The following is a 19233-nucleotide window of genomic DNA, read 5'->3' as shown; positions in this document are numbered from 1 at the left end:
AATACATGTATTAGGAATACATGAGGTAGTTATCAAGTATCATCATAAATACACTATTGTGGACATGTTAATCTTCTGGGTACACTTGCTGAAAGCCAGGGAGTTTGTAGGCACATAGCTAGGTATGAACAAATTGAACAATTTATCAAACAGGCACTAATGATCATCTATTTAATATGTAGGTTGAAACACAATTATTAACTGAAACAGCTGTGTAAGAGGAATAAAACTGGATGAGGAACAGCCAAACTCACTAACTAAGTGAGGTTGCTGAAGCCAGTTTAATGTAAAAAGTCATACACCATGAAAAGACTGAGCACAGCAAAAAGACACAGGGATATTGTATAAGCGAGATCTCTACCAAGCAGAAATTTTAAGGCAGACACAAGTCTCCAGAAGTTCTGCCCAAGCTCTTTTGAAGAGGCACAATGAAAAGGCAATGTTGAGGATCGCAGAAGCAATGTTTGACCAAGGAAACTTGAAAGACCTGTCCTGCTTACTTCCATTTGCAAAAGGAAGATTACAGTGCCATCAGTTCAGCATTGGGTGAAAACTGAGGGACCTTGTTACACCCATCTACTGTCCGGAGAAGTCTGGTCAGAATTGCTCTTCATGGAAGATTTGCAACCAAAAGGTCATACCTCTGACATGGAAACAAGGCCTTTTAACTATACATAAAAATACAGGACCTGGGGTGCATAACAATGGCAGCAGGTGCTCTCGAATGATGAGTCAACATTAAAAATATCAGGCTGTAACAGAAGGCAGTTTGTTTGTCAAAGAACTGTAGAGTGGTACAATAATGAGTTACAGACAACAGTGAAGCATGGTGAAGTTTCCTTGCAAGTTTGAGGCTGTATTTCTGCAAAAAGAGTTGGGAATTTGGTCTAAATTAATGGTCCCTTAAATGCTGAGAAGTATAGTTGCAACATTTCACCCTTCGCTGTATGGACTTGTTTAAACTTTGTGCTACTCATTTCACGTTTCCAGCCACTAGTGGCCGCCCTTGCCACTCAGAACCACTCAGACTGATTATCAGGTCCAGCTGCAGTTGATTACCTGATCAAGACAGCCTTTATAAACCTGTTTTGGTTCCTGATCTGCTCCTGTTTTGGTTCCTGATCTTCTCCTGTTTTGGTTCCTGATCTGCTCCTGTTTTGGTTCCTGTATTGTTCCTGAGTTGTGGCCAGCACCCCACCAAGGGGGTTTTCTGTCATGTGCACCCCACCAAGGGGGTTTTCTGCCGTGTGCCCTGCAAGTGGGCTTCCTGCCGTGTGTGCCCCGTCCAGTGGGCTTCCTGCCGTGTGTGCCCCGTCCAGAGGGCTTCCTGCCATGTGTGCCCCGTCCAGAGGGCTTCCTGCCGTGTGTGCCCCGTCCAGAGGGCTTCCTGCCGTGTGTGCCCCGTCCAGAGGGCTTCCTGCCAAGTGACTTTCCTTGTTTATATATTGTTGTACCATCATATGCAATACAACTCTTAATCCGCATCTTCTGTCTTTGATTTATTTCCTGCGCCTGTCTGTACCAACCCCAAGCCATCATGCATCGTGGGGTACAGACAGAGCCCCTCGTATCCCCTGCACCTGGGCTCCTATCAGACCTGCTCCCCCGGTCCGTGACAATAGTCCAATACCATCAGGGAGGCCCCAAATTTATTCTGCAGCATGACAGCAATGCCAAACTTACAGCAAAAGTCATTAAGAAAATGAAAGTACAGTGAAAATGAAAGTACAACATCTGTGAATTCCATGTTTTTACATATCAGGACATAAAAACAATCATCTATTCCTTTGCAAGTTTAAAAATTGGATAAATACAACCTCAGATTACCAGCAACACGTGACATAGTACCCTGTGTCACGATTAATTCAACAAAGGAAAAGCCAAAATGGAGAAGTCATGTGTGAAAAACTAAGTACACCCTTAATGCTTCCATAGGAATCTAGATGCTAAGTAGCAAAAGCCCTTGATTATTTGATCATCAGAAAGTGTGACCAGCTCTATAAAAGTCAAAGTTTTAGCAGTTTACTGGTCTGGAGCATTCACGTGTGTGTTAACACAATGCCACGGAGGAAAGACATCAATCTGGGAAGGGTTATAAGGCCATTTCCAAACAATTTAAAGTCCATCACTCTACATTGAAAAATATTATTCAAAAGTAGAGAACATTCAAGACAGTTGTCAATCTTTCCAGGAGTGGACATCCTAGCAAATTCACCCCAAAGTCAAACCTTGCAATTCTCAAAGAAATTGCAAAAAAACATCTCAGACTCTACAGGCCTCAGCTAACATGTTAAATGTCAAAGTTCATGACAGTACAATTAGAAAAAAGACTGAACAAGTATGGTTTGTTTGGAAGGGTTGCCAGTAGAAAGCCATCAACGCAAACGTCCTGTCATCAGATAACCTGCCGGGATAGTGAGCCCGCCAAAGGAGGACATTAAGGCTGCCGATGTGAAGACCTTGAAGCTTCTCACAATGTACAAAGGTTTCCAACCAAAATCCAACACCCAGCAACTGTAGACCAGTCGGAAAGAAGACGGGTGGGGTCTGGCCACCATGATGGTCAAAGCCACCATCCTTGATAAAACCCAAAGCATCTAACTATACATCAGTAAGGTGGCACTCGAGGATTAGCTGCTGAGAGAATGCCTGAACCTGCAACAGACATGAAAGGAAGATCAAGTACAGGAAGTACAATGGCAAGCCAATTCCCTGCATGGGACGTATCATCGACAAATAGCTGAGGTGGCTGACATTTGGAAATCCTACCAGTGGCTAGACTCAAAGACAGCACTGAGGCATTGATATTGGCAGCACACAAACAGGCAGTAAGCACCAAATCCATAGAAGCACAGAGATCTACCGCACCAGACTGGTCTGTATGAAGTGCCATTGGTTGATGGCAGACGAGTCCCTACTGGTGACCAATAGAGTCACTTTAAAAATCCTGGTGCCGCAACTTGGCCGGGGAAGACCATTGGTCTCCCCACTCCAAGAGTTAAAGGTCCGTACGAACGACCAAGAGAGTTGCTCATACAGACCTTTAACTCTTGGAGCAGGGAGACTCCCAGGCCAAGTTCCACCATCAGGCGTTAAAGGTCTGTGTGAGCGACTCTATTGGTCGCTGGCTGGTGCCTCCCCTAGCATCAATCAATTGGTTGATGCCAACACCTGCAATGCTGCATAGATAACGTAGGCTAGTTGGGGAAGGGACCAGGGAGAAGACGAACACAAAGATTCTACGTGTTGTGTGTCTTCATCTTTGTATACGTTTTGCTGCCGCCATGTTAGTTTGTTCAGTATTTGGGCTGAACAACGAAAATGCACCCTTTGTGTTTGTTTTCATGTTTGCCCGAATACGAATGCACAAGTCTACTGGAAAGCCGAGGGAAAATCCATAGGGTTTCTCAAATTTAGATTTTTAACATATTTACTAAAATAATACATACAACATGCTTTTATTTGTCTAATAATCTATTCCCACTGTCTGCATATTATGTGCTTTGCAGATATTAAGTGACTGACAGACCTGAGGGACCTTTTTTGAGAAATACAGTATATCGTCGCTCTTGTTCTAGTTCTACTCAGTCACTAAGAACTATCATATGAACTTATATAATTTCTCCATGTTATCAGAGGTTCACAATTGTTATATTATTTATTATAATATAGTAGAAAATAGATACTCAGAGGGAAATAAGGTAAAGGAAAAAAATAGAGAAAGGTATTTCAACTAAGAAATCAATAGTGTTATTCACTTGACTGAGTTAGACCTAGATAGTTAATTAGGCTAAAATTATGCCATAATACATAATTACCTAAAGAAAAGCATGGGCAGTGGGTAATTAGGTATTTCAGGATGGGAAATAAAGACAATTGGTTAGTCTAATGGAACAACAAGAAGTACAATGAGAATGAAAGTAGCTTAAGGTCATGAAGTAGCTTTTCTTGTAAAACCATATATTATAATATTGTAGAATAAAATATGTTTGCTTTATTTATTACATAGACTGTGATTAATTGTAAATGAAAACTTTCTCAGAGATACCATAAGCATGGGCCTTAGCTGCTAATCTGGACCCTCATATTTTCACCTCCTGAGCACAATGTTTTTACAGCATGGGTAAAATCCTGGAAACATGAGTGGGAGGAAGTAATAACAGTTGAGAGGTGCAAGTCATGGCCAAAGAAGAGTTAGGAGAATATTTGGATATAAGTTATATAGGAGGGCACAGTGTTGTTAAGGATCCCGTAGGCAAGGGTCAGACGTTTAATTTTTCAATTTAATTTGGGGGGTATGGATTGCAAGTGGATGGACAGACATAACGAGACAGAAAATACAGAGCAATGGGATAAGACAATAGATTTGGCAGAGAGGGTCAGAATAGATTGAAGTGTTGAAAAGTGGTAGAGGCGGAGGCCTGTTAGAAGGGAGTTGCAATAATTCAGATGATAATTAATTAGTACTGTCTAGTATAAAATAATTAATTAATATTTAAAATATTATACACTGTCTGAAATAAACTCAAGGAATGCTTAATTACAGTACTACAAGTTAGTTTTCCCCGTAACACCTTCTATGAAAGGGAAGTCAAAAGAGGCAAGGTTAGTTCCACCAACATGTGGAACAGGGCAAGGGTGAGGTAGTGGGTGAGAGCCTTCAAGGCATGTTGCTACCCATAGATGTTCCATGGAGTGTAGAAAAGAGATGAACTTGGTATGGAATGGACAGATATTCACCAATGTGACAAATACATCAGATATAGTTACTTTCTCAGTATGTAATATACACTAGACTTGTGCATTCGTCTTCGGGCGAACATGAAAACGAACACGAAGAGTGCGTTTTCGCGTTCGTTCCGAAGTGTAACGCTCACCCTTCGCTGTATGGACTTGGTTAAACTTTGTGCTACTCATTTTACGTTTTCAGCCACTAGTGGCCGCCCTTGCCACTCAGAACCACTCAGACTGGTTATCAGGTCCAGCTGCAGTTGATTTCATGATCAAGACAGCAGTGTGGGCCTTGACATTGATGTTTGAGGACTACCTGTTTGGTTCCTGCTTTGGTTCCTGATTTGTTCCTGCTTTGGTTCCTGATTTGTTCCTGCTTTGGTTCCTGATCTGCTCCAGCACCCCACTAAGTGGACTCCCAAGTTGAGTGCCCTGCAAGTGGACTCCCAAGTTGAGTGCCCTGCAAGTGGGCAACCTGCCGTGTTCCTGAGTTGCGGCCAGCGCCCCACTAAGTGGACTCCCAAGTCGAGTGCCCTGCAAGTGGGCAACCTGCCGTGTGCCCTGCAAGTGGGCAACCTGCCGTATTCCTGAGTTGCGGCCAGCACCCCACTAAGTGGACTCCCAAGTCGAGTGCCCTGCAAGCGGGCAACCTGCCGTGTGCCCTGCAAGTGGGCAACCTGCCGTGTTCCTGAGTTGCGGCCAGCGCCCCACTAAGTGGATTCCCAAGTCGAGTGCCCTGCGAGTGGGCAACCTGCCGTGTGCCCTGCAAGTGGGCAACCTGCCGTGTGCCCTGCAAGTGGGCAACCTGCCGTGTTCCTGAGTTGCGGCCAGCGCCCCACTAAGTGGACTCCCAAGTCGAGTGCCCTGCGAGTGGGCAACCTGCCGTGTGCCCTGCAAGTGGGCAACCTGCCGTGTGCCCTGCAAGTGGGCAACCTGCCGTGTGCCCTGCAAGAGGGCTTCTAGTCGTGTGCCCTGCAAGAGGGCTTCTAGCCGTGCCGTGTGCCCTGGAAGAGGGCTTCTAGTCGTGTGCCCTGGAAGAGGGCTTCCAGTCGTGTGTCCTGCAAGAAGGCTTCTAGTCGTGTGCCCTGCAAGAGGGCTTCCTGCCGTGTGTGCCCCATCCCGTGGGCTTCCTGCCGTGCGTGCCCCATCCCGTGGGCTTCCTGCCATGCGTGCCCCATCCCGAGGGCTTCCTGCCATGTGTGCCCCATCCCGTGGGCTTCCTGCCGTGCGTGCCCCATCCCGTGGGCTTCCTGCCGTGTGTGCCCCATCCCGTGGGCTTCCTGCCGTGTGTGCCCCATCCCGAGAGCTTCCTGCCGTGTGTGCCCCATCCCGTGGGCTTCCTGCCGTGTGTGCCCCATCCCGTGGGCTTCCTGCCGTGTGTGCCCCATCCCGTGGGCTTCCTGTCGTGTGTGCCCCATCCCGTGGGCTTCCTGCCGTGTGTGCCCCATCCCGTGGGCTTCCTGCCGTGTGTGCCCCATTCCGAGGGCTTCCTGCCGTGTGTGCCCCATCCCGAGGGCTCCCTGCCGTGTGTGCCCCATACAGCGGGCTTTCAGCCAAGAGACTTTCCTTGTTGCTATATTGTTGTACCATCATATGCAATACAACTCTTAATCCGCATCTTCAGTCTTTGATTTATTTCCTGCGCCTGTCTGTACCAACCCCAAGCCATCATGCATCGTGGGGTACAGACAGAGCCCCTCGTATCCCCTGCACCTGGGCTCCTTATCTACCTGTGTCCTCGGTTCGTGACACGAAGACACGAAGAAGAGAAGAGAGCAGCAGTAAAACGTAGACGAAGACACACAACACGAAGAATCTTCCCCGGTCCCTTCCCCATCTAGCCTACCTTTTTTTTTTTTTTTTTTTTTAAACCCACTACCCTGCTTTTATCAATGGATCATTCATATTCAAAGCCACACTTTTGCTTAAGCTGGTATGTTGCATTAAATGCTAGACTTTCCACTGTTATGAGAACCCGAAATAAGAGGTGTAATGAAATCTGTAGCAAAGATAACATTTCATTTTGGAAAATTGGCAAACTAGAGCTAGCATACATTGTAATGGGACTTCCTTATAAACAGGGTTGCCTGGATCGGTACTGATGTATAAGGTAGGGGCTAGCAAGGTATGGGGAAGTTGAGTATAAGCAACATGAATAGCTAAATGTTTAATTGTAAAGTCAGGAATGCACAAGGGCAAAAAAAGTGTGAAGGACTGCATGCTAGATGAGAATCTAAACCTGCTGAGTTTAGTCAGTGCAAGCTTTCACAAAGTAAAGCAGCTGCTGACGTGGAAGAAAACCAGGATGATCAAGACCAATCAAGTATCAAACTATTTATTAGCAAACAACATATAAATTATAATCTACTCATTACACTGCAAACCAACGAAAGGTTGCAGAGGTCTACTTGAATTGTAAAGAAAAAATGGTTTCTCCAGTTTATGAAAAATTTAGTATTCTCGAAATTTAATTGTGTAGAATATATACAAACAAAATAGCACTTTCATAAATATATATATAGTAGAAAATACAAAATAAGCATAATAATACACATTTGAGAAAGACACTGAAGCTAGCATTTTTTAATTATGCATTTCATAAAATCTCTACAACTAAATTTTTGAAAACATATTATTTTTGAAAACAGCATGACCTTTAATTATGGCATAATTCTTCAAATGCTTTCTTGGCTCCAGATGGCTAAGTTACAAACTATTGGCTGAAATTGAGAGATTTTACAAATGAATCATCACAGATCATGTGTAATAATTACTGAGCTAGGGAACACCAGAAATCCACAATATGCTTTATGATACTGAAAGATAAATTAAGACTTACTAATTTTTATGTTTCATAATATGTGGTTTTAACTTGTAATGGTCTAGATGAGTACCAATTGCCAAAAGTCTAGGTTTTAGTACCTTTGTACATCCAAATCTTGTACTGTGGCTTTGCTGATAAGAATTCTAAATTGATGCTAGTACATTTTAATACTTTTAGATACTTATAGAACAATGAAATCATACAGAACAACAAAAAGTCACATTATCATAGACAAGCAAATACAGGGATGAAGATTGTGATGTGCCTTTTAGAGACAGCAATATTCCAGGTAACTTTTGCTATAGCCCCACCTATCTAAAGTGTTAACCTCACTTTTTATTATATATTACATGTGTTGTTCTTTTGCACAACAACAAGTATTTAATCATATACAGGTATGCTGCAAAAATTACACAGTATGTAGCTGATTGTGTTACTATTTTTATTGTGTACTTGGATCAGTTATAATTTACCTTTTTGGTACATTAGGCAATGTGATTTTGCCAGGAAGTGTTTTTTGGCATTGTTGGGAAAACCAGTTAAGATAGATGTGGTTGCTCTGTGCCCTATGACTCAAATATTTTCCATTAAATATTTAATACTTAGGAGTCAGTAGTGGACACAACTGATGGTCTACAACTACCTATTTGTAGTAAATAGTTTTTCATCTGGGAAAAATCTCAGAATTTCACATAATGAGGATTAGTGAGAACATACAATGATGTGTTTTAGCACATCATTAGATGTGTTTATTCATAAATGTTACCTGAACATTTGGTAGTATTCTCAATGATGTTTTAACAAACATGTCAATAAGTTTCAATTTGGTAATCAGTCATAATAATCATTCCCTGAGTGTTGTGTCAATTTGGGAAGCGGGATACTAAATTGTGAAAGATATTTCCAAGAAAAAAAACTTTATTTTATAAAGTATATTTAAAAAAAAAATCCCCCCAGTTTTTCACACTTGTTATGTAGTCCTAAAATGTCTTAAGAAAGGCAATAATTGAGTTCTTAGGTGGCCAGTTTCTTCTTAAAACCCAGCAATGACATAATCCAGAAAACGAAGTCTAATACTGTAGCATGTAATCTCTTTTGACTTAAAAGTCTTTTCAACATTGGATCTGTGCAATGCAGCTATAATTTCCCCTTGCCATCTGCTCACAATTAGTTAATCTGTGAGCTGATTATCAGTCAAAAGTAGAATCTGGAATCTACTCGATATGCAAGAGAAAATGTGTTTAATGAGCAGTTAGTGATTCATTTTCCAGAGAATGCCATGGAATGTTGGGCAAAACATGGTCTTGAATGTGAGATTACCTACTGCTGCTATGGAAAGTGAGAACATGCACGCACAGATCTTATGGGAAAATTGATCATTGTTACATATACTAATAATTTAATGTGAAATATGTAACCCATAATACAACATATCTTAGACTAGAGTTCTTCAATATTTGGATCACAGAGATGGGGTGAGAGATGACTGGGTTGGCTTTTTGTGTGGCAGCAAATCTACCTATGGCAGGTGTATTGACCTGATCTGGCAGTTCCCCCATTTGGTGTTACCACTTTCCTTGAAGCTCTCCTGATGCTGCATGCTGTGAAGTGACATCACATCCTAGAACTCTGAGTGACATGGGAACATGCATCTGTATTTGATCAGTTGAAAATGCATTAAGTGTTAATACTCATTCTATTTTTTATACAATGTTCATTGTACTATATCACTATTATAATAAGCATATTTATTATGTATTTATATAGATCCATCATACATGTAGCACTGCACAGTGCATCACATAATTACAACTAATGCATCACATAACAACTTACAGAAATGTAAAATGAGGAGGGCCCTGCTCAAAAGAACCGTATTATCTAGAAGGGCCAAATATTGCTGACTGATACATAATAAACATAGGATACTACATAATGAAATTGTAAAGTTTATTTTCAAGGCTAACCATTAGAAAAAGATAAACTAAGGATTCTCACAATACTAATGTAGTATTAAAAGAGTTACAAATGAATTTATTCAACAAATCAAATTTACTTGAAAGTTACTGAAACATTTTGAGACAAGCAACATTTTGTTCATGTAATAACACTCACAGAGTTTGATACAAGTCAATTTGCCCCAAGTTTCAAGGATCTCACTTAAATCCAGATATGGTTCACATATTAATCCTTTTCCATACAACTACTAGGTGTCTAGTAATAAGGACTAGTAATAAGGTAGCATATACACCATAGAGCCATTCTTTAAAAAGCTGAATGGCCAGTTGAATTAATGAAGGCTAACTTGACCGACAGGATTGTCTAATGACGTATGTCAACTTCCATAAATAAATTTGTATATTGGTATGGCACTGCGTCTAGTGAGTATGTTTGTCAATAGATTTGAGAGTAGCAGGAAAGGGTATGTGAGGTGTGTAACCCTCCGATGCACTCTTTCAATGGCAGGAGGGTAGGCTGTAAAAATCCCCATCAATTCCCCGGTACACAAAACAAAGAACATACAAAAAGAAAATTAACAAATACAAAAATAAAACAAATGTTTTTTAATAATTCTATAGAAGTATCTTGTATTACAGCTTTTACAGTCCACAATGCAATACATTCTCTAATCACTTGGGGCCACCGGTGCCATTTTTGAATCTGCCATTGGGTACAGGGAAGAATATTGATTTTTTCTACTGTTTTCTTTATTGTCTTTTTAAAAGACAAATTTCACACTCAAATGCTGTTGTCTGACTTGCTGGCTAGCCTGAAAAGTTAAGTGTTTAATTATCAGATTTTTTTTTACCCAAAGGCACATTGGCTGAACCTCAACCTGCCCCCCCCCCCCAAACCTGGGATATGGCTAGGTAATGCACATTTTATTTACTTGATCTAACTTGTAACTGTTTGCTGCTGCTGCAAGCCTGGATTGTAGGAAATATAAACTTATACGACTCAAATGTTTTGTGGCTCAGATTGAACATATATCATATGCATGCAGTTTGTCTTCAGTACTTTATGGTTTTTCTCCATTTTCTAGATTGAAATTATATTTTGGGGAGAAGCAAACAACATGGTGCAATATAAACCACTTTGGTAACACAGTGACAAAACACATAATGTGTTCTAAAGCACATAATAGTTGATGACATTTTGAATGTATCCTCTGGTCTTTCATAATCATTTGTTTTCTTTTTGCCTTTTCCTAATTGGTCAAACTACTTTAAACACCAATGGAACCAAAATCATCATAATTATATTATATATATATATATTTATTTTTTTCTTGCTCATGCTGTCAATGTATCCCTACCTTCTCCATGCCTCCTTTGCTCCTCTTCTTGTTCTGCTTCTTCTGTCTTCATTCTTTTGTGTTCTCAGGTGATCCGCTTGTCCTAGGTCTCTGTGCGGCATTATCCGGGCTTGGTACAGTATTTTTGGTACAGGGCGAAGACTCTGCACACACTCTCTCCCCTGAGTGGAAGAATTAGGGAGAGGTTGCCCCCTGTTGCATAAGTACTACACCAGGCCAGAATAATGCAGGTGGATCTGTGGACAAAGAAGTGCTTCTACACTTCTCTTTCTTCATGGATTTATCTGGTGTAGTGGTTCCGCAACAGGGCAGAGCATTGGCGCACACCACAGGGACATCCTCTCCCCATTCATCCAATAGGGGGAAAGTGTGTGCGCTGAGGCTCCACCCTGCTGCAGAAGTACATGGAAGAGGCCAGGATAATGCAAGGAATGGCTGGGAGAAGAAGAAATAGAAGACCAAAAAGCGGAAAAGATCAAGAAAATGAGCTGCAGAGAAGGAGACAGAGAAGCGGAGACATAGAAGCAGTGGTCAGAAAAGGGAGACATTAAGAGAGATTATGAGAGAGTGAATGAGCGTGAGAGTCAATGAATTTTGCTTTTGAATGCATAAAGCCCTCCAAAATGTGTCCAAAATTCTGAAACGATATATATATATATACACCAATCAACCATAACTTTATGACCACTGACAGGTGAAGTGAATAGGGATTATATTGTGTCTGTTATTTTGTTCATATATAAAATATAAAAGTAGGACCTATCTTGGACCTCCATTTGTTCAGGAGAAATAAAGAGTTAAGGATATTCCCCACTCACACAACTGAATCTGCAATTGGAGCACCTCTCTAAGGAAGTAAACTAGTTTAGGCTTGAAATTGTGTCTGCCAGAGAAGAGGAGCAGTGATGTATGAAAAACGGATCCAATGAACAACATTAGACCTGACAACTTTGGAGCTACTCCAGGCTAAGCAAGTTAGTACCAGAGGTTTCACTTGTTCAGGTTTTTAGGATGCCTGGTTTTAAAAGGCAGCAGTTTGCATGTCATAGTATAAATTTATGTGACATTTCCTCATGTATTATATTGTCTATACAGCTAACTTGAACGATATTGGAGTATATAAATTTAAATATTCTCAATGCTGCCCTAAAATCAGTTTTGGTACATAGCACTAGAAGATGCCTCAACTTTAATACATTATGGTTTAATTACAGTGTATTCTATTGTGTCTACATTTCCAAAAATATATCTAATTCATGTTGGTACAATTTATACTGTAAATTGTAAACTGTAAATTGTGTGACAAAATGCATTTCTTACCAAAGTGTGCAAAAATTAACACATGGAAGTGAAAAAAAATGAATAATGCATGACCGTGCAGTTGATATTTCTGTTAATGTTTTATTTTTTCCATATACAAAATATCTCTTAGAATCCCTTTTTCTAGGCTAGTATATTAAGTATATTACATACAAATTAACTTAATAGTGTTTGTTGCCAGTCATTACGGGAATGCAAGTTTTAACTGTTTACAAGTGCTAGGCCTCGGGGACGGTGTGTTTTGTCTTCAAACAAGGGAGTAATGTTTGGTCATGTCTACACCCCAGTTCTGCCAATCTCTTGCTTAGGTTCCATCCACTACCTGCCTTTTCAAGCCTATTCGAAGCTATCACCTGTATGCACAGCTAGCCCTGCCTCCAATAAAGAGCAAAAGAGAGCTTTTGGGTCTATCACTTATAAGTTCCCGAGTATGGTAATTTAACAAGATTTTCCAATTAGTAGACCCTAGTGGGATTTAAATATATATTCATTGTCTACTAAGCTGACCTTGTTTGTATTTTCTACATTATTTTATCAAGCCCCCCCAAAAAATGTACATTACCACAAGCACATTCATTAAAATATATTTAGTGCATTTTTATTGCAGTCCTTATGTATGTGCTCGTCATTAAAATGACATACCTAAAAAAACAGAGAGGCCCAACCAAGCCTTGGTCTTTCTCCCTTTCCTGCAGCACGGCCCTAGATGTTTTAACAGTGCCATTGGTCAACTTTACAATCACAAAACCTTAATAATTTCCCACCAGACTTTTCTCAATATCTATCATGTCGTTTCTGCACAAACCATGGAGTGATACCATAACCCCTTCATCACTTAGCACCATATTACAGATATGTCTCCATCCAAATAAATTGGCCACTCTAGGCAGGACTTAAGATAAATATTAAATCATGACCTTGGGAGCCCCTTGCCCTGCAGGGGCTGCAGCTTTAGACCAACAGTAAAAGATGCACATATTATGTATGCGAAAACATTGTAGCAAGCAAGTATCAAAGATTACAAGCAATTTAAAAAAGCTGGTTAGGAGAAAATATGTAAAAGCTTAGCTGCTAGGCAGAGGCAATTATTCCAAGTGTCTAAAAAAATTTAATTACTAATTTAAAAATATTTTTTAAAAATGCTCATCTGCAAATACATTCCTAATTCATATACCAATTGTTAAACCATTTACAGAGATGTGAAAAATTTTAGTATGAGCAACAATACAATAAAAGACGATCTAAAAATGCTAGTATGTATTAAACACTGAATACAAGACGTGATGCATATCTTGAAAATTGTTGACATTTTAACAGCACAGATAATTTTAAATCTCTGCTCTTTAATGGGAAGCATTTTCAGGTGACAGGTCCACTCTAAATAAGTAGGCAAAAATGTATTGCTAATTTATGTCATTTAGAAGTTTGTCTTACAAAAAAAGGCAAATCCATCATATTTGACTTTTTAAATCTTCAATATTAGTTACAAACCTACAGTCACAAAGGGACAAAACCAAGTGTCATTATGTTGGAGAGCTTTAAGTAGTTTGATTACTTGTTAAAATGAAGGAAGAAGACATAATACTACTATACTTGGAAGACCAGCTTTTTTGAGTTTCATTCTTTATTTATCAGTATGTTGTTGTATAGTGGACAAACAAAATTCATTATGAAAAATAAATGTACTCAATAAACAATGTTGTTTTTCTATCCCTAGTTATTCAACTTTCAGTTCATTGTCCTTTCTTATTTTCTTTACTGAGGCTATATAGATTCTGGCAAAGTATGAATTTGACTGTGCCAGTATGTATTAAGCAAAGTTTATTAAGTTTGAAATATCAGTCTATACACATTCTCTTTCCTCTTCTACATATGATTCTTTTTCCTCATAAAATACATTTTATCTTGTGTTATTGTCAGTACTGATGAAGAGTGCTGTTCACTAACCTTATGTATGTATTTGCATTTAATCAACAAATATGTCGTATTAAGAATAATTATTTATTTGTAACTTAGTATATTTGTTTGTATTTATAAGTTATTACCTTATAGTGGCTCCCCAGTCAGGAGTGTTTCTAATATTCCAAGTTTGTTCTATTGGAGACAAAGAAATCTCCATCTGTACATTATACTTATCACATCCATAAGGGCAGTAGAGATACTGTAAGCACAATAAATGTCCTCAGCAGAAATTAACAAAGAGCTCTACAGTATACAGAGGCGTATATAGGGTATGGCAGCCATGGCACGTGCCATGGGCGCCATCTCAAGGGGGGCGCCGGTGAGCGGCTTTTAAATGCCGCTCACCGGCATTTTTTTTTATTTTTTTTTGATGCGGAGGAGAGAGAGGGGCGCCTAGCAACCGCTCGGCGCCCCTCATTCTCCTCCACTAGCCCTCTACCCCCATATTGCCGCGCTCTGCATGAAATACCGGCACCAGCGAGCGGCTTTTAAACACTGATGCGGAGGAGAGAGAGGGGCGCCTAGCAACCGCTCGGCGCCCCTCGTTCTCCCCCGCATCAAAAAAAAAGAAGACAGCGTTTAAAAGCCGCTAGCTGGTGCCCGCTGCTTCACTCATGGGCGCCGAAATATGACGTCATATTACGGCGCTCAGCAGTGAAGCAGCGGGCACCAGCGAGCGGTGCAGGAAGACAGAAGCAGAAGCAGAAGTGATGAGGGAGGGAGGGGGTTAAAAAGTGATGAGGGAGAGGGGGTAGATATAAGTAATGAGTGTGCATTAATGTGTGGATGCATTGAGTGAATGAGGGAGAGCATGAGTTAAAAGTTAAAAGTGTTTGTGTATCATAGATGTATAATTGTGGAAGGGCAAAGATGGCACTAGCAGGAGGTTTGAGCCTTGGGGACCAAGATGGCACAGGCAGGGTGTATATGTCACAAAGATGGCACTGGCCGGACTGTTTGGGGACAAAGTTGACTTGTGCTGGGCTATTTGGCGACAAAGATTGCAAATTTTATGTGTGTAATCTCGGTGCTGGCCAGGTTCTATGTGGGCAGTGTGGACGCCAGGGCTGGCTTTGGGGTGTGCAACCTGTGATCTATGCCTGTAATTTAGGGGGTTTTAAATATACCTTTAATGCCGTGTTTTTATGTGAATTCCAATTGATCTTTACCTGCAAAGCTGGGTTTTTGTGTTATTCTGTAGATCCATATCTGCTATGCTATGTTTCCATACATTATTTATGTGTACCTGCAAATACAGCGTTAATATGTCTTATTCAGTTGATCTATACCTGCGATGCTACGTTTCATATATTATTATTGAATACCTGCAAATACAGGACTTGTATGTCTGATTCTGTTTATTTGATATATACCTTCAGTGCTGAGATCACAAGTGAATTTCAATTGATCTGGGTTTGTGTGTTGATCTATACCCGCTATCGGCAGCAGGGACTAATATATTTATATATATATATAGGCAGCAGGGGCTAGTAAATGGGTTTTAGATATTTGGATAGGGGCGCAATTTCAGTGCTTGCCATAGACGCTATTTTCAGTAGATACGCCTCTGACAGTATATAACCCTTTATTTATTTGTGAGGTGTGGTTAGTATCATCCTAGACATATTGAGTATGTCTCAACCCACATCTGGTTTATCCCATTTCATTCTTAGGGAAGGTCAGTGTTAATTAGTGTGGGGCTAACTTAACTGAGCATGGGTAACATTTAATAACATGCCTTATATTTAAACCTAACAATTTAACCACTCTTCAAATATTTCATGACTTGTGTCATTACAGAGGAAAAGATTGATTCCACCCACAAAGGCCTCTCCAAGACTTCATCAATAATGTGATATTGGTATCTTTCTGGGCATGTAAGAAAGGATCCACGAAAGGATCCACACTGGAATTACCCGTTTATTGGCTCTTGGTTAGAGCCAATAGAGTATTCTCTTATGTAGAGAAAGTTTATCTAATATATGGGCCAGGACCTAATTTGTGCATAACATTGCCAATACCTCTTCTGTAATATAAAAGCAAGGTAATTATGTAGAAACTAATCTTAACCACAAAGAAATATGGAACCAATAACAGTCAGTAACTTAATAGCCTGCCTTATGGTGCATCCTTGCTTGATTGCAACTCAAGCTTTAGATTAGGGGAGACCACATTTTACTTCTGCCATTCAGGGACACACTATGAAGCGGATGAGATTACATATACAGTATATACATACACACTGATTCACATATGCACACGGTCACATGCACATGAAAATACATTTCATATATATATATATATATCTCTCACATACACACTGAATCACATATACTATTATATATTAATTATTAGGAAAACTTGGAAAACATGTTGATTACAGATTTAATAATATACATACAATCATTACATCATACATGAGTAGATTCAGAGTGCTAACTCTATTACCAGACATTACACACACAGAACCAAAACACAAGGCAAACTTGTTAGTCAAGTGTAAATGCTAGTTGTCAGCCACTTCAAACTCCCCTTGACTGCAAAGTCACATTCAATGAACCTTATACATAGAAACATAGAATTTGACAGTAGATAAGAACCATTCAGCCCATCTAGTCTGCCCATTTTTCCTGATGCAAGGGATTTATAGAAATATAAAATATATTTGCTGGGTATGGACACTTCACCTTATACTACTAAACCAAAATCTACTAACCAAAACCTTTAATGAAACAATGATTTTCAGAAAACGGCATTGGGCATAAAACATTTACGGAACAAATTAACAACACAATGCTAAATTTATTGACATATTTTGAGACAACCTAACCAAACAATAGCTTGTCAACATCAACCTCATCAACACTCCTATTTCTCTACCCATCATTCTGCTTATTGCAAGCCATAGAATAAATATTGTGATGTTTCCTAGCTGTTTTGACCAATAAAATACAGTATTAATAAAGAAACCAAAAACTAGATACTATTTTTCACAGTACAAATAACATCATGCTTATATGGAACACTCGATTAGTTTTATTATTTCTTTCTTGTATCTCAACATTATCCAGTGCAATAATCTTAATAAATCTCAACATCTTAATGATCATCATATCTTTATGAGTATCATAATATACGATATTCAATATGTAAATGTATTCTCTGTTGTGAATTAAGGAACACAAAAGGCATTCATTCACACTTACAGTTGGAAACTACACTGAAGTCAAGATCTCAACCAAAAAGTTTACTGAATGCAAAATGAAAGCTATTTAACTTCCTGTGGAGGGAGTTTAAGCAACTGTACAGGGGAGATAGAAGCTCATCCATGTTGTAATTTCTATGAGCACATAGGACATAAACTGTAAGACTCTCTACTTAGTGATGTTGGCAACAGTTTCTTACAGCAAGAAAAAGTTGCAGTGGCATTGCCCAGGTGAAGAACTACTCCTCAACCGTGGCCTCATCGTAAAAGGAAGCAGGACCAGAAGATGTAGCCCAAAGTAAGGATCCCTCGCGCTGTGTCAATTTCACTATATGCAAAAAAGCGCAGGCATTATTTAGCTCCTTTGGCTTATTTAACTCCTCTCCCTGTTGCCTCCACAGAAAGCAGGGAGCATACCACAGTATGTTTCCTGTATATGAAGCTCGGTAGACCTACTATAAATGGGAGCTTAGCTGTAACTGAAATCAATGGGAGTATCAACAGCCAATTCTGAACACTGATGTTTTACTAGCATGCATGAGGCTGGCTGCTGCTCGAATTACTCCAACACACATTCTACTGAGCGTGTGCAAGAAGTTTACATAGTAATGTTTCTTGGTTTCTGCAGAAACAACCAAACGTCTAATTTTCTAACTCTCATAACAAATAATGCATTCTCCAGCTTGCATATAGTAAAACACATTAGGCTCACTACAAAAAGGACTCTAACATGCATTACAAAATACTTTTGGCACTTTTTTGGCTGTTTCTTTAATGTCAAAGTCAGCAAAGATCCTCTCTTCACGAGAGTCAAGTGTGCCACAAGGTACATATAAAATTGTGTATGAAACATTTTACCACAAGGAATATTATTGATTTAACCTATTAAAGTGACTCCCTTGGCAGTGTACCTCTATTATATGTATAGTCATACTGTTTTTATATTTTATTATAGGAAAATAGCTACTATCATTCTAACTCTTTTCAGGGCTAATAATGGCATTCACTTAAAATATATGGTAATATACTATTACCATTATCTATTGAATTTATGTGAATGTTACCGTATATGAAATATCTTACATAAAATTTAAAATATACCTACACATTTAATTTATCATATAGTGGAAATAGTTTTGTAATGGCTTTTGGTATATGTATAAAATTTATACATTTCCTAAACTCAATTTTGCAAGCAATTAATACATTCCTCTGTGCTTACCTAATTTAAGTAAGTGAAGCATTAAACTGGCACTTTACTTAATCTCAAAAGGTGGCTAATAAGGACTTTAATAGAAGCATTTTAAATGTGCTTTCATAGAAATATTTCACTGCATATTTCCACCTTTGTTATAAACACAAATAACTTTATGGGGAGACAACTGCTGACCTGCCCAAGCCTTCTGGATCTCTCTTTGTATTTTTCCCATTGGGAAAGTCTGGCCACAGTGTTGCAAAGTATGTTATAATCCTGCTTTAATTGATCCTGCCCTCTCAACTTTTCCTGCCTGGGAGGTAACAGCCTGCAGGAGCCAGGGTCTAGCGCTACGGAATTTGATGGCGCTATATAAAACAATAAATAATAATAATAGGTAGGCTGTCTATTCACTGTGTTTGTGTTTTCTACAGTATTGTTAAAGCTGTGACCAAAGCCCTTATCCTATATACAGCATATTATGTTTTATTCGAATGAGGGTGCAGTCATGATAAAATACATCATATGTTCTATAACAATAATTGGAATTACTAAAAAGCAGCCTAAAAACTTTGTCACAGCTTGGCCTTCAGCAGGATCACAGGAACCTATTCCTAAATAACCAATTCAGCAATCTTAAAATGTACCGTGACTTGTAATTGTCACGTGGAAAAAACAAA

General features: G+C 39.5%; 1 protein-coding gene across 1 annotated transcript in view; it reads right to left on the bottom strand.

The window, feature by feature from the left end:
- The window catches only part of LOC149302575 (gamma-aminobutyric acid type B receptor subunit 2-like), a 240097-nt gene that overhangs the window by 81489 nt on the left and 139375 nt on the right, over positions 1–19233 (bottom strand). The window lies entirely within an intron of this gene.

This window comes from Sceloporus occidentalis, unplaced genomic scaffold (assembly GCF_023333645.1).
Source record: "Sceloporus occidentalis isolate IW3139 unplaced genomic scaffold, rSceOcc1.0.p SCAF_18, whole genome shotgun sequence".
NCBI lineage: Eukaryota > Metazoa > Chordata > Lepidosauria > Squamata > Phrynosomatidae > Sceloporus > Sceloporus occidentalis.
The sequence above is the reverse complement of the archived record's forward strand: the minus strand, read 5'-3'. Positions and strand labels throughout refer to the sequence as shown.